The sequence below is a fragment of the Bubalus bubalis genome, chromosome 11 (assembly GCF_019923935.1).
Source record: "Bubalus bubalis isolate 160015118507 breed Murrah chromosome 11, NDDB_SH_1, whole genome shotgun sequence".
NCBI classification, from domain to species: domain Eukaryota; kingdom Metazoa; phylum Chordata; class Mammalia; order Artiodactyla; family Bovidae; genus Bubalus; species Bubalus bubalis.
Window position 1 is genome coordinate 56,603,665 of NC_059167.1, and position 14,753 is coordinate 56,618,417.

A 14,753-nucleotide genomic window follows, 5' to 3' on the forward strand; every position below is an offset into this window, starting at 1 on the left:
CTCTGCTCCCAGGCGGAATTTTCCCCCCACACCACCACTCCAGCACGCTGCTATCCTGAGTCTCTGACTGCACCCCACACTCTTGTCTGGTTTGGGAGCTCTGTTGCCTGAAGTGGAATGCCATCCTCATCCCATGTGTGTAAACTCGCAGGCATGCTCCTTGTCCTGCTCCTCCCTTTGTCTTTCAAGAATCAGCTCCTCAGGCGAGCCTGACAGCCACGTCACCACCCCCCAAATCCAGGAATTCTGCCCCACCTTTGTGTCCCCAGGGCCAGTGTACACTATCATAGGACTTAATCTGCTCCGTTGTTGTGACCTGTTTACGTGTCTGCTCTCCCAGCTCTCAGTGCATGAAAGGCATGGCTGTGTCCTGCTTATCTCTGATCCCCAGTGACCAGCCCACAAAGGGAATCATTCAGTTCAGTTCAGTTCAGTCGCTCAGTCGTGTCCTACTCTTTGCGACCCCGTGAATCGCAGTACACCAGGCCTCCCTGTCTATCACCAACTCCCAGAGTTCACTCAGACTCACGTCCATCATTAAGGATCAGTAAAAGAATAAGCGAATCAGTGAAGAGCCTGTTATTTTATAGCCTCTGGCAGTTTCTTATTACTTGGAGGAGCAGGATATAAAATGGATGAAGCTGGAAAATCTGCATGTGGTAAAGGGCAGGTCCAGCAGGGAGTACATAAGCATTTTCTATGATCTGGGAGAGGGACCAGAAATCTGTCTTTGGGGAGACCCTCCCCGTGTAATGGGACAGGGTGCTTGGCCAAGCCCCCTCTTAGGGACCCAGGCTTGAGGCAGGTAACTACCCAGTGTTGCTGTGAAAGTGCAGCCCCAGCTGTAACAGGCCCATTGCTGGTGCTTCAGGCCAAAATGCTAAGCCTTCTGTCTAGCCATCCAGTGATATAAATTGGATGCGTCTTTAACAGTTCTGTGCGCCTGCAAAGAGCACTGTTTTTCTACGGATTTAGCTATCCTGGACTGGAATGTCTGGTGCCTCACCTGTGATGTTATTACAGACTAAGCCAGTGGTTCTCAGCAGAAGCGATTTTGTCCCCTCGGGATGTTTGGTGACATCTGGAGACATTTTTGGTGTCATCACAGGGGGAAATGCTGCTGGCATCCAGTGGGTACATGGGCAGGCCGGAGATGCTGTTGAACACTGTACAGTGCAGGGACAGCCCCCTGCAAAGAAACCCGCTGCCCCCAGTGCCGGAAGTGCAGAGGCTGAGAAGCCCTGGACTATTGTGATGGCCCTGCCTGGACCACGCAGATCACACATTGCAGAGGAGGTTTTTCTAAACAGAATGAAGCACTCTCGCTGTCAGTCATCCTGGGGCCTGGCCTCTGGAAAGAGGAAACACAGGCCAGGCCAGAAGGGCAGGACTGGCGCCTACGACTGGTGGTAGGTGATCCCAGGGTCAGGGATCGTGGTTGCCCTCGGGGAGCACCGATGACAGACAAACCTGTTTTAGGTTTTTCTTTGAGGCTCTTTGTGTTGCCCCAGAACCTCAGTCAAACTCTGTTAAACCCCAAGGCCTAGTGAGGCTTTTTTCTTTTTAAGTGACCATTTAATGAGTACTTTCTACATGCCAGACATCATTCTGCATCAGAGGTGGGCTAACATTTCCTACAAAAGTCCAGATAGCAGATATTTTAGGCTTTGTCAGCTATATGGTCTGCTGCTACTACACAACTCTGTTGTTTAAAAAAAAAAAAAAAAAAGCAGCCATGGAGAATATGCAAACAGGTGAATGGTGAGTACAACTGTGTTCCAAGAAAATTTTATTTACAAAACAAGTGGTGGACTGGATTTAGCCCATGGGCCACAGTCCACCAACCACTGTTCTACATCCTTAGTAAGTGTTAATTAAAGTGCATAACAAGCCTAGGACAGAGGCAGTATGTTCTTATTTAGCAGATGTGGTGACTGAGACCCAAATCAGTGCCAGTAACCATCCAGGCTGCCACTGACCCTGACCCTCACATTGTCTCCCACAATAGCCTTTGGAGGGTCCAGAGCCTGGGCAGTGGTTATCAGGTGGTGAGAGATGACCAGCAGATAAGCCCTGGTGATAGTCCAGAGCTAAAGGGGAGAAACAGCAGTGTGCAGGGATTTGTGACCTGGTCAACATTCCTGGGGGCATCTAGAAATAACAAAAAGGGGGGATCTGATAAAAGATGTGAGCTTTCTGCAGCTCCCCAGGGTGGAACCTGACCTAAATGAAGGCTCACTGGCCCCTCAGTGTTGACCTTTTATGAGCCCATTCTTCACCTACCAGCTTTCACAAAGAGGAAGTCCCTTCTGATATCTAACCTACAGCACTCTTGCTGTTATTTAAAGCTGCTCCCTCAGTTTCCAAACTTGACATTTGATGGTGCTTCTCAAACCTGAAGATCTTCATCCAGGCTACTTCTGTCTCCCTTCCTGTTCAGTTCAGTCACTTGGTCGTGTCTCTTTGTGACCCCATGGACTGCAGCACACCAGGCCTCCCTGTCCATCACCAACTCCCAGAGTTTATTCAGACTTATGTCCATTGAGTAGGTGATGCCATCCAACCATATCATCCTCTGTCATCCCCTTCTCCTCCTGCCTTCAATCTTTCCCAGCATCAGGGTCTTTTCCAAGGAGTCAGTTCTTTGTATCAGGTGGCCAAAGTATTGGAGTTTCAGCTTTAGCATCTGTCCTTCCAATGAATATTCAGGACTGATCTCCTTTAGGATTGACTGCTTGGATCTCCTTGCAGTCCAAGGGACTCTCAAGAGTCTTCTCCAGCACCACAGTTCAAAAGCATCAATTCTTTGCTGCTCAGCTTTCTTTATAGTCCAACTCTCACATCCATACATGACTACTGGAAAAACCGTAGCTTTGACTAGACGGATCTTCGTTGGCAAAGTAATGTCTCTGCTTTTTAATATGCTGTCTAGGTTGGTCATAACTTTTCTTCCAAGGAGCAAGTGTCTTTTAATTTCATGGCTGCAGTCACCATCTACAGTGATTTTGGAGCCCCCCAAAAAGTGTCAAAATCTTCCTTCCAGAGGGGTGTGAAATTCAGTAGGAAGGTCAAGGGCTTTGGAGCCATTGACCAAGCTGCCAGTCACAGCTCCACCACCTACTGGTTGTGTGACCTTGAGTACAACTCTTAGATTCCCTGAGCTTGCTTACAAAAGGAATGCAGTAACACCCACCAGGCAGGACCCCAGAGCTGTTGGGAGGAATAAATGTGGTAGCTTAAGATCAATGTCTGTTTGTGATGGACTCCCAAGACAGGCTGGTTCCCAGGCCCTTCTGAATGGAATAGTCTCAAGTCTTTTTTTTTTTTTTTTTTTACCTTAAGGGCTGTTTCCAACCTTTTAAAGCAAGTTCACCCTTTCACCTCACCGGAAAACAAATCTAGGGCTCCCTGCATGTCTCCTTTTACTTCTAATGAGATATGTATGGAGATGTGGCATTTCATTTCAGACCAGTTTCACCTCTGAAATCCTACCATCCCAGATCAAGTGCCACCTTCTCCCTGGTGCCTTCCCTGACACCCAGAGCCAAAAGCAAAGAGAGAAACAAACCATTCTTTCCTCATTCACTCAACAAGTATATCTCCAGCTCCTCTCCTGGACTGGGCTCTGTGCCTCTGCCGAAGCAGCCTGCTGGGGAGTGTCACTCCCCACACTGCTGATGTCCTTCTAGATAACTCTCCTTGAGACAAAAAAGGGCTCCTTCTCACCCCATACCCCTCGAACACTGCCTTGGTTGCAGCAGGTTTGTGCTCAAACACCACCTTGGAGGAAAACATTCTCCAGTGATAACCTGGCACGTTAGCCTTAGCTGGAGAGTGGGCACTTGGCTGTTAACCCAAGAGGTGCCTATGCTTACAACGCAATTAAGTGAAGGGACATTAAATTCCTGCAGTTCTCAATTTTTTCCCCATAATGAGTTTTCTGACCAGGCATCTTTGCACACACAGTCTTCCCTACAGACCTTCTGTGTTAGGTTTTACTCAGTAATGGGACCTTTCCTACTCCAGCCTTGCCAATGGCATTACACCAAAAGATTCATCAAGAGCTGGTTTGGGAGAGAATGGATACATGTATATGTAGGACTGGGTGGCCCCTGAGTCCCTCCGCTGTTCACCTGAAACTGTCACACATTGTTAACTGGTTATACCCCAATACGAAATAAAAGGTTAAAAAAAGCCTAGAGGCTTGGGATGGGGCAATAGGAGAGGCTCAACAGGGAGGGGATATATGTATACATATAGCTGATTCATTTTGCTGTGCAGCAGAAACTAACACAACATTGTAAAGCAGCTATACTCCAATTTAAAAAGAGAGAGAGCTGGGAGGCTCTTGGGAAATTGCCAGAAAGAAGCACCCAGGGGTGAGCGGCAGGCTGTAAGATCTCACCCCAGCACCGCTGTGAGCAGTGAGATGTCAACACACGTTCCGGTAGCTCAGAAACCAGCGGAGAGCCTCACTCCAGGTTTGGGGTGCAGGAGATGGAGGTTGAGTGTGGGCTAAGGACACATCTAAGAATGTATGATAGATGCACATGCGTGTGGGTGTGTGCGTGCATGCACATGTGTGCATGCGGAAATGCATGCTTACACCTCTTTCCTGAGTCACCAGGACTAAGCTCGGGGCGGGGCGGGGAGCGAACAGCTCTCCTCGTTCAGTCCCTGCCACCTTGCCGTGTGGCTGCGCTCACTCGATGTTCCTCACTGGTTGCACTTTCTGCCCCACTCCACCCGCCCTCTTTGACCTGCTTTTCTCCTTCTGGCATCTATTCCCTGTTCTTCTTTCCAACACTCATCTTTCTGACTCCTTCAGCTGTCCATCCTACTCCGAAGAATCTGAAAACGGTCATTACGGCCCCTGGAGGACCCCTGACATCTCTCCCAGCTGTGTGCTGCCAAGAGTAACAATGACTTGAGAATATTGATTTTTTTTCCCTAGCAACCACGTTGGTCTTTGATCTACATTTCCCATGAGTGTGTTACAAGGAACTGTATCAAATGTTTATTTATGTCAACAGGTCTTAAGTCTATTGTGTTTTCTTTAACCGCTAAGCCTTTTACTGATACAGAGAAGAAAAGCAAGTTATTTTGGCACAGTTTGTTTCTGGCAAGTCTGTATTATTTACTTGGTTGAAAAAACACTGCATTTCCTCAGTGCCTTTTGCTCAGTGTTGTGATGTGTCGTGTAGAGTACACAATGCCTGGCATAAAATGAGCATCCACTAAATGTCTGGGGAAAATACACGAGACTGAAATCAGGACACAGATTCCAGTCTCTGCTCAGTTTCTCATGCTTGGGCCAGTTGACAGCTCTCAGTTTTTGTCACCTCATCTGCAAATGATTGTGGGGCTTGGCTGCATCGGTAGTCCCCACTGGGGTCCCACCTGGGCAGCAATGGCAGTGGATGCTGATTTGAATACTTCATGCAGCCCAACAGAGACTAGCCCTCATTCACAATCAGGCTGCTCCAGCCAATGACAACATTAGGTGTCTACGTTTTGGGCTGAGTTATATCAATAGGTCGGGACCCCCGTTGCCCCTCCCTTGGTTCAGACGCCGGTGTCCCTCTGGCCCCACTTTCTCCAATGTCTCATACTCAATTTACTCTCCATGCTCTAGCCAGGATGACCCTTCTAAAATGCTTCTGTTTTCTACTCAAAATACTCCATCTGTCTCCTGCTATCTCCAGAGTGAGGTCCCAACTCCGGCCGGCTCATGAGCCCCTCACTCTCTGGTCCATCTCCCCAGCCCCTTTCCTGCTCTCTGAGATCCTTGTTGGTTCCCTGGACCTACCAGCCTAGTTGATCCTTTACACCCTAAAGCTTTTTTAACCTCTTCCCTTTGCCTGGCTAGCTCTTCCATGTCTTCCAGGCCTCAGCTTGGACATCACCTCCTCCAGGAAGCCTTCTCTGATTCTTTCCCAAGACACTAGGCAAAGTCACTCTCTTCTGTGCTTCATCTCTCTGCATTGTAAGGCCCTATCTAATTTACTGTCTCCTTCCAGACTCTCAGTCTTATTCACACCTTATTCATCATTTCCTCAGCATCTAGTCTAATACTTGGCATTTAATATTTATAAATGTTTGTGGAATAAATATGAATCAGTTTTATTGGGCTAACTTAAAACTTTGATTGTTTTCAGATCTGTCTTTGATTAATTAAAAAAAAAAATGGGAGGGACTTCCCTGGTGGTACAGTGGCTATGACTCCACACTCCCATTGTAGGGGGTGTAGGTTCAATCCCTGGTCAGGAAACTATTAATATATCCCACATGCTTTACCTAATTAAGAGGTCATATGCCACAGCTAAAGACCTGTTGCAGCCAAATAAATATATGAACAAAAATTTTAGAAAACAATTGGGGAAAATTATTTATTTCATTTGTTAAACCTTTTAAATAATGGTGTCCATGGAGGAGGGCAGAATAAAAGAGTGATGAATATGTAGGGTACCATTACTCTCTAGTCCTTTCTAGATAATGATTCCAGAAATTTATTTGTATAACACTTTGGTTCAGGATCAGAAAAAATATCTGTGAACTAGAAGGGCATCATCAATGAAGAATCTTTAGATTTGTGGATCATAGGAGAATGGGCAGTTACTCAAGTTGGAATCACCAATTTGCCTCTGGGCTTCCTGGTGGCAAAAGCCAAAAGAGGAAACAGCCATTTGCGTGAGTGCCTCAGACATGCTACAAAACTTCTTTGTTCCACAACCTTCAGAGTCACCTTTCCTCCTTTCTCAACTTCTCATGCAGTTTCAAGAAGATGGGGTGCCAAGCAGGGGCCTCACTACAAAAGCCCAGGCCCCATTCACCAGTGTCTCCATTCCCTGCTGTAAGCAAGTCTCACTCTGGTCGTAACCAGGGAGCCCTTTCTGAGCCAACTGTCCAGATGTGGGGGCACCATGAACGTTTGCCCTGAAACTAACCACAGGCATCCTTATGAGATCTGAATGGGTCTCCTCCCATTCACTCAGAAGTCACACAGCTGATGTATGTCTCAAGTTAATGATTGCAAAATCATTTAAAAAGCTAAAATGAGCTAAATGAACAATTTTATTTAGAATTATACCAGTTGTGAGGCAACCTTTATGGACAAAAGGAGGTGGCAGCCCGTACTTGTTCCTTCCTGGTTGGCAAAAATCAAATACTTGCCAGGTCATTGGAAAGCTTGTACCTTAAAGGGATACTTTTGTTAACTAAAAAAAAGAAAACCCACATAGCTATAAGAATTCCCTGGACTCTGTACACTCACCACCTTGTGAGTGGTTCAATTCCTGGTCAAGGAATTAAGATCCCACAAGCCATGTGGTATGACCAAAAAAAAAAAAGATAGGCACCTAACTTATTTTCCTTAAAAATATTTGTCATACTGATCTAATACCACTTAGGCATATAAGTAAACTGTGGCCTGACTGAAAATGGGAAGAAGTTCGAGTTCAAAATCTAATATGATTTCGCATTATTCCTCTGTGCCATGCATACTAGCCGTTCGTTTTACATTTTCTTGCCTCCACTGTTTCACTATTGAATTGTGGAAATTAAATCACTTCAGCTCCTTTCTCTGTGCTCTTAGCATCTAACAGGGAACTTCTCTGGTGAGTATTTGTGGAACAGCTACCATATTTCAGTGCTTCTAGATGCCATGGATTATAAGATATATCCCACTTACAGAGATGCTATAATGTAAAAAAAGTTGCATCTGAGAATCACTACAATACAGTCTTTGTCCAGAGCAGGTGCTGGCTCTCTTTCCTGGCCATGTGGCGTGGCTGGCTGTGTTCTTGGGCGCCTCAGTAGTGCCTGTGCCCTTCACCCCCTCTGCCCCTGCAGAGGAAGATAGTAACAGAGCAGGACAGAGGGCCCTTGCTCCCTCTGAGGAGACTGTGGGAGCCTGCTGAGACAATCTCGGATCCATTCTCCATGAAAAACCAGACCTTCTCTACCCAAGGCACCTTCACTCATCTGCTCTGAATTCAGCCTTTTTGCTTTCAATCTTTTCTTCTGATCTGGTTTACCCCAGGCGCTTGCTCCCCTCTCTCTTCATGCTGGGGATGGACTGCCAAGGGCTTTAACTGGCTGCTGGAGGGATGTGTCCTGCCCTCACCTGACTGCCTGGGGCTTGAGACCAGCATGCAGCAGAAAGGGCAGGTTTGAGCACAGCAAGAGGCCCCACAGAGCCCCTGGCAGGACCCGCTCCCAGGCAGCTCTCACCCTGCAGTTCCAAGGCCTGTCTCTGCCCCAGGTATCGGGGGGAACCTGCATGGGGCTGGGCTTATGGAGCTCAGAATTCCCTGTAGCCCAGCCCAAGATTTCTTCCCAGCTCCACTCCACTCCACTCCACTCCTAAACTGAAATCAGGGCTCAGCCCAGAGGCTCAGAGGGGAGGAGTGCATTCTCTGGGCTGGGCAGCAAGGGATGCTCCAGTGATTTAAGCTGCATGACTGAGGTGGCCATAGCTATGGAACTGGATATCTATCCCGCAGATGCCAGGAAAGCGCCAGGGTAACTGGTCTGAAGAACAAGTTTGGAAGAACTTTCTGGCATGTGAAGCCCATGGGACAAGAGCTTGGAACCCTTGGGGTTTTTTTGCTCAATGCCTTTTTTTCTCACAAGGGAAACTCCTTTTGGTTTTCAGAATATGGATGAACCTAGAGTATTCTTCGAAGGAGGCAATGGCACCCCACTCCAGTATTCTTGCATGGAAAACTCCATGGACGGGGAGCCTGGTAGGCTGCAGTCCATGGGGTCACTAAGAGTCAGACACGACTGAGCGACTTCACTTTCAGTTTTCACTTTCATGCATTGGAGAAGGAAATGGCAACCCACTCCAGTGTTCTTGCCTGGAGAATCCCAGGGATGGGGGAGCCTGGTGGGCTGCTGTCTATGGGGTCGCACAGAGTCGGACACGACTGAAGCGACTTAGCAGCAGCAGCAGAGTATTCTTGCCTGGAGAATTCCATAGACAGAGGAACCTGGCGAGCTATAGTCCATGGGTTGCAAAAAGTCAGACACGACTGAGTGACTGACACTCTTTTTTTTTAAGAAGGTAGTATGCTGAGACAGATAACAAGTCAGGGAAGGACAAATGTGGTATGATTTTACTCATATGTGGAATCTAAAAAATAAATAGTCATAGATACAGGGGACAAACAGGTGGTTTTCAGGGGGGAAGAAGGTAGGGAATGAAAAAAAAAAAAAAAGTAATTGTGTGAGGTAGGGCTTCCCAGGTAGTGTAGTGGTAAAGAATCTGCCTGCAATGCAATGACCACGAAGACGTGCGTTTGACTCCCAAGTTGGGAAGATGCTCTGGAAGAAGAAATGGCAACCCACTTCAATATTCTTGCCTGAGAAATCCCATGGACAGAGGAGTCTGGTGGGCTACAGTCTTTGGAGTCGCAGAGAGGTGGACACGACTGAGCTGAAACAATGCTTATGCTTATGTAAGCTGATGAGTGCTAATTAGGTTTATTGTGGTGACCATTTCACAACATATATGAAACTGTCACATTGGACACCTTTAATATATACACAGTTTTTGCCAATTACACCTCAATAAAGCTGAAGAATGATCTAAAAAAATAATAAAAATTTAAAACGGATCCTCACCCATAAAAACTCAGGCAGTTCAGAAAAGCATGAAGAGGTAGATCCTTTCTAAGATCTACCTCTCACGTTTGTTTGGTCTTGTAGACTTGACAAGGCAGTTACCCACAGATTAGCTAATAGAATTCCACCATAACCCCATGACACGAAGGGAAAGAAGGTATTGGCCCCACTGCATGCACACTCTGCACCACGAACTGCAAGCCCATTTCTGTGCATTATCTTACTGCATCCTCACCACAACTTGGGGAGAACAGAGATTCTCAAACTCGAGGATGCATCAGCATCACCTGGTGGACTTATTAAAGCAGAGGGCTGGGCCCAGCCCCAGAGTTTCTGATTTGGAAGTAAATCTGGTATGGGCGGGAGAACTTGTGTTTCTAACAAAGCCATACATGGTGCTTTCCTCGCTGCTAATGGATTGGAGGTGAAGCGTTTGCGGTTTTTCTCCCAGACTCCTCCCGTGAGTTTCACTTGCAGTTCGGAGTGTCTGGGAAGAGCATCCGGAGCTCCAGGGGATGCTGATGCTGCCCCATGCTGGTGCCACTGAGGTAGATGCTGTTATGACTCCCATCTTGTAGTTGAGAAAACCACGGTCCAGGGAGGTCAAGTTACTTTCCTAAGGCCATTCACCCAGAAAGTGGCCAAGCTGCCATCTCCAGGAGGTCTGCCTGGTTCTGCGCTCTGTACACTTTCCTCTTCTTCCTCCTGGTTTTCTGCCTCCCCCGCCCTTCACCACCACCCCCGTACCCCCACGACACCACCCCCACCTTTAGGAACAAATGCTAGCTTCCTTATCTTTTCACCCAGTTGGTAAGGCCAGCTGTGGACACGAAAATGCAGGCACCCAGAACACACAGACCTCAATTCTGCAACTCAGGAAAGATGAGAAATGATGACGAACGGGTGGACCACAGCACATCCAGGCAAACCCTGGATGTCACAACTTCTAGAAGTAACTGGAACTATAGCACAGATTTAATGAATAAATTATAGCGGGTTGGATTGCTAAGCCTCAAGGGAAACCCCCAAGATGCAGGCATAGCGATTCAGTTTCCTTGTATGAAAAACATGTTCTGGCCCTTCTGGTTCTCTCTCCCCTAAGAGTGCTTTGTGCCTCTTGTCATTCATCCTCAGGTTGGCAGTGGGAATGGGGGAGAAGGCACTGGGATTCTGTGAGTTGGCCAGGCTCTACCTTTGGTATAGATAAGAATTCTCCTTAATGAAATCAGCCTTTTAATTGCATATGTTCCGTAACTGCTATTTTAAGTTCTCCCTTTAGCTCTAAGTGATAGTCTTTTTTTTTTTTTCATTTATTTTTAATTGGATTACAATTGCTTTACAATGTTGTGTTGGTTTCTGCTGTACAACAACAAGAATCAGCTCCATGTATACATTTATCCCCTCCCTCTTGAGACTCCCAAACCCCACCCCTCTAGGTCATCACAGAGCATGGGCTGAGCTCCCTGTGTAGCAGCTTCCTGCTAGCTAGCTCTTAGTCTGTTTTTCATATTGCCTCTGATCATGAAGTCACATGGTATCTTTGCTGCTGCTGCTGCTAAGTCGCTTCAGTCGTGTCCGACTCTGTGCGACCCCAGAGACGGAAGCACACCAGGCTTCCCCGTCCCTGGGATTCTCCAGGCAAGAACACTGGAGTGGGTTGCCATTTCCTTCTCCAATGCAGGAAAGTGAAAAGTGAAAGTGAAGTCACTCAGTCGTGTCCGACTCAGCGACCCCATGGACTGCAGCCTACCAGGTTCCTCCGTCCATGGGATTTTCCAGGCAAAAGTACTGGAGTGGGGTGCCATTGCCTTCTCCAATGGTATCTTTAACCACTACTAAAGAAGAGAAAGGAAAGAGTTCTTCCTCTAGCTTCCTTGCATGTGTCCCATGTCTAGTTCTAGCTCAGGAAAAACGTCGTAAATCCCAGGGATTGTTTGACTGTAGCAACCTAATATTCCAGCAGATTTAGGACAGAAGAGGCGTGGAGGTGGGAGCCTGAAGAACCAATGAGGTTCACCCTGATGGAGGAGCCCTTCCAAATTCCCAAGGAAATCCTTTAAGATAAAGCATCTGTTGTCTGCGAGAGAGGAGAGCAGCTTGAGGAATGTGGCGGCAGTGCCTGGTCATGGGAGTCCTGCCTCGGGCCAAGAAGCTGGGCAGGAGTGCCTAAGAGCCCGGTGCCTGGCACCCCCAGGCTAAGCTGCCATCTTTCCCGAGTCCCCACTCTGGAATGGAGGGGCTGGTCTGGTGAATGCCCCTCAGGGCCCTAACTTGGGGTGAAATGGGGCTTGCTCACCTGCCAGGATGGGGGCTTGACCTCCTCTTCCCCTTACATCCCATCTCCCATGATGTGCATACATGCTAAGTCACTCAGTTGTGTCTGACTCTTGGCAACCCCATGGACTATACCCTGCCAGGCTCCTCTGTCCATGGGATTCTCCAGGCAAGAATACTGGAGTGGGTTGCCATTTCCTTTTCCAGGGGATCTTCCCGACCCAGGGACTGAACCCACGTCTCTTACATCTCCTGCATTGGCAGGTGGGTTCTTTACCATGAGCGCCACCTGGGAAGCTGTGAAGTTTTGTCTTATTTCTCCCAAGTAGGGAACAGTGGCGTTTGTCTGTTTCTGAACTACTCATATTGGAGGACCATCAGAGCAGTGTCTGGCATCCTCAGGGATGGAGCCCAGGTCTGTTCTCTGTTCACATAATGTGTTCTTGGCTCGTTAGTTTCTGTACAGTCATTCCTTTCAGTTGCTCTGTTGTTTTGAACACACTGAGGGTTTTTTGGTTGTTTCTTGTGGGAGGGCTGAAAACTCTATCCGGGTAAGGATGACTCTCCTACCCAGCTGGAATTTAACTCTTTTATTGAATATAATGTACATACAGAAAAGTACATGTATCATAAGTAAGCTTGATGGCTTTTCACACACTGAAAACAGCACCCACACCAAGGAACTGAAGGTGACCAGTATCCTCTTCTTTCAATCACCTCCACACCCAAGGGCTCCCCTATTCTGCTTTCTAACAGCCCTTGAACAGGCTGGAGTCCAGCCTCCCGTCGTGAGTCAGCCTGACTTGCAGTTGCCCTCCATTTCAGAGTTGGTGGCTCAGCAGGATCAAGTTGGGACTGACTGCAGGGGGCAGGGCACTGACTCAGCACATGCCAACACATACCCGGTGCCGCTCCATCCCCCCAGGAGGGACACCTGGGGCAGGGTTGGCCCCACCCTGGCTGTCAGATGGTCCTCCTGTCTCCAGGAGGCCATCGAGGAGGTCAGTCCAGTGACTCAGTGTGGAGGGGGAAGGGGCTCAAATTCCCTTTCCATGTGCTTCTAAAAGTCCTACCATGTGTTCCTGGCAGCCGGAGGCCCGCAGAGCAGGATGACTCAGCGGCATCTACGTGCAAAGTAGCTGAGGTCTGCACCCTGGGAAAACCAGCACGCGGCCTTGGGTTGGACTTGCCCCATTCGGTGCAGCCCGTGTTGTTTGGAAACCATTTCCCCCGGCATCTATGCCAGGCTCTCTATTTACCTGTGTGACTGTGAACACTGATGCCAGCTGCCAGCCTGGACCTGTTTGCCTCCTTACCTATCCTCCATCCAGCCTCTTTCATGGGCCCCCACTGACCTGACTCCACATCACGTGTGTGCTCACTTCACTAATAAAAAGCCAGGTTTGCCTCTGTGCTCACCCCCATGCATGTCTTGCATCCTTAGACTCTGCCCTCTGCTCCCTCAGCAAAGAGCCACCCTAACTGTCGGGTAGGAGGGACAGAGGGCTGGCCAGCACAAGGGGTCAGGAAGAAATGCTTCTGGATTAGTCGATATGGGTGTACAGAGGCCCTCCCCAGGGAGCCCCATGTCATGCCTAAATGGCAGTAAGATTTTCCTCCTCTACCTCTTGACATGGTGTCTCTCTGCTCTCCATGACTTCCTCGCTCCACTCTGTAGGCTGTCCTACAGAGGCAGGGAGCCCTGGAGAGATGTGAGTGGTATCTCCACTCTACCTGGGAAGCCAGGAGAAGAGGTGGGGCAGGTTTCCTCTGACTCAGGCTAGAGAGGTCTTGGGAATCATCCGGTCAGAGGTTCTCTAACAGATTGCCTAAGGATCACCTGAAATAGACACGTTTTTCAGGTTCCCTCCCTCCTCCAGGTCCAGGCTGAGGCCCAGAAATCTGCATATCTGGAAGGCATTCCAGGTGATTCTGATGCAGGTGACCCCAAGCCATAGCTTGAGGAACACTGATCAAACAATCCCTTCCCCAAGTCACAGGTGGGAAGAAATCGAGACCCCGAGGGTTCACACCAGACCATATGGAATGAGGTGCAGACCTCAAGTCCCTGCTTCTTTCCGTGCCTGCCCTGCTCCTGTCTCCTCCCACACGCCGCCCCGCGCAGCGCGGAGGGGTGAGGTGGGCAGGCTGATACCCAGACTCTGTGGATTCCTCCTTCGACAGGGCTCCTGCCCCGCCCTGCCCTGCCCTGTTACTGCCGTCACTTTAAACTGGACATTAAGACACAGAATGGTGTTTCTTCAAGGGCCAAATGTCTTCCTGCCTCTCTATTTTTTCTCTTGCACCCCTTATCACCCCTGACTCTCCTTAAAACACAGATTACCCCCAACCCCACCCCTCCATCCACGAGACAAAGTGGGGAAAGCCTGGCCTCCTCCTCCATGCTCCCCTGTTTGACCCACCTTATCTTTCTGACAGAGTCTATCCCTCCCCCCGTAACAACGTCTCTGTATGTCTTCCCTCAAATGCCACCTTGCTCTTTCTTGCCTCCACTCATGTGACGCCATCATCAACTTGGCCAGTAGCACTTCCTTCTGGCCATACTGAATCCTCCCCATCCCCCAAGGTCCACGTGAAAGTCCTCTTCCTCCAGGAAGCTTTTCTTAACCATCCAGTCCTAGCATTCTTCTTCTCTGAACCATCAGAGCACTGAACCATTTACTTGTTATCTGCTTTTATTACCTATTATATTCTGCTTTGAATTGTGAGCTTTAAGTAATTCCAGCTACAGACCACAGCCTACCAGCCTACGCTTCTAATTATCCACCCACTTAGCAATGTGCTTTGCACATAATAAGTAAGTAAGGGATGTTAGCAGAGATGGAGCCTTG

At 48.4% G+C, this 14,753-nt stretch overlaps 1 protein-coding gene across 3 annotated transcripts in view; it reads right to left on the minus strand.

Moving 5' to 3' along the window:
- The window catches only part of CA12 (carbonic anhydrase 12), a 60,356-nt gene that overhangs the window by 36,680 nt on the left and 8,923 nt on the right, over positions 1-14,753 (minus strand). The window lies entirely within an intron of this gene.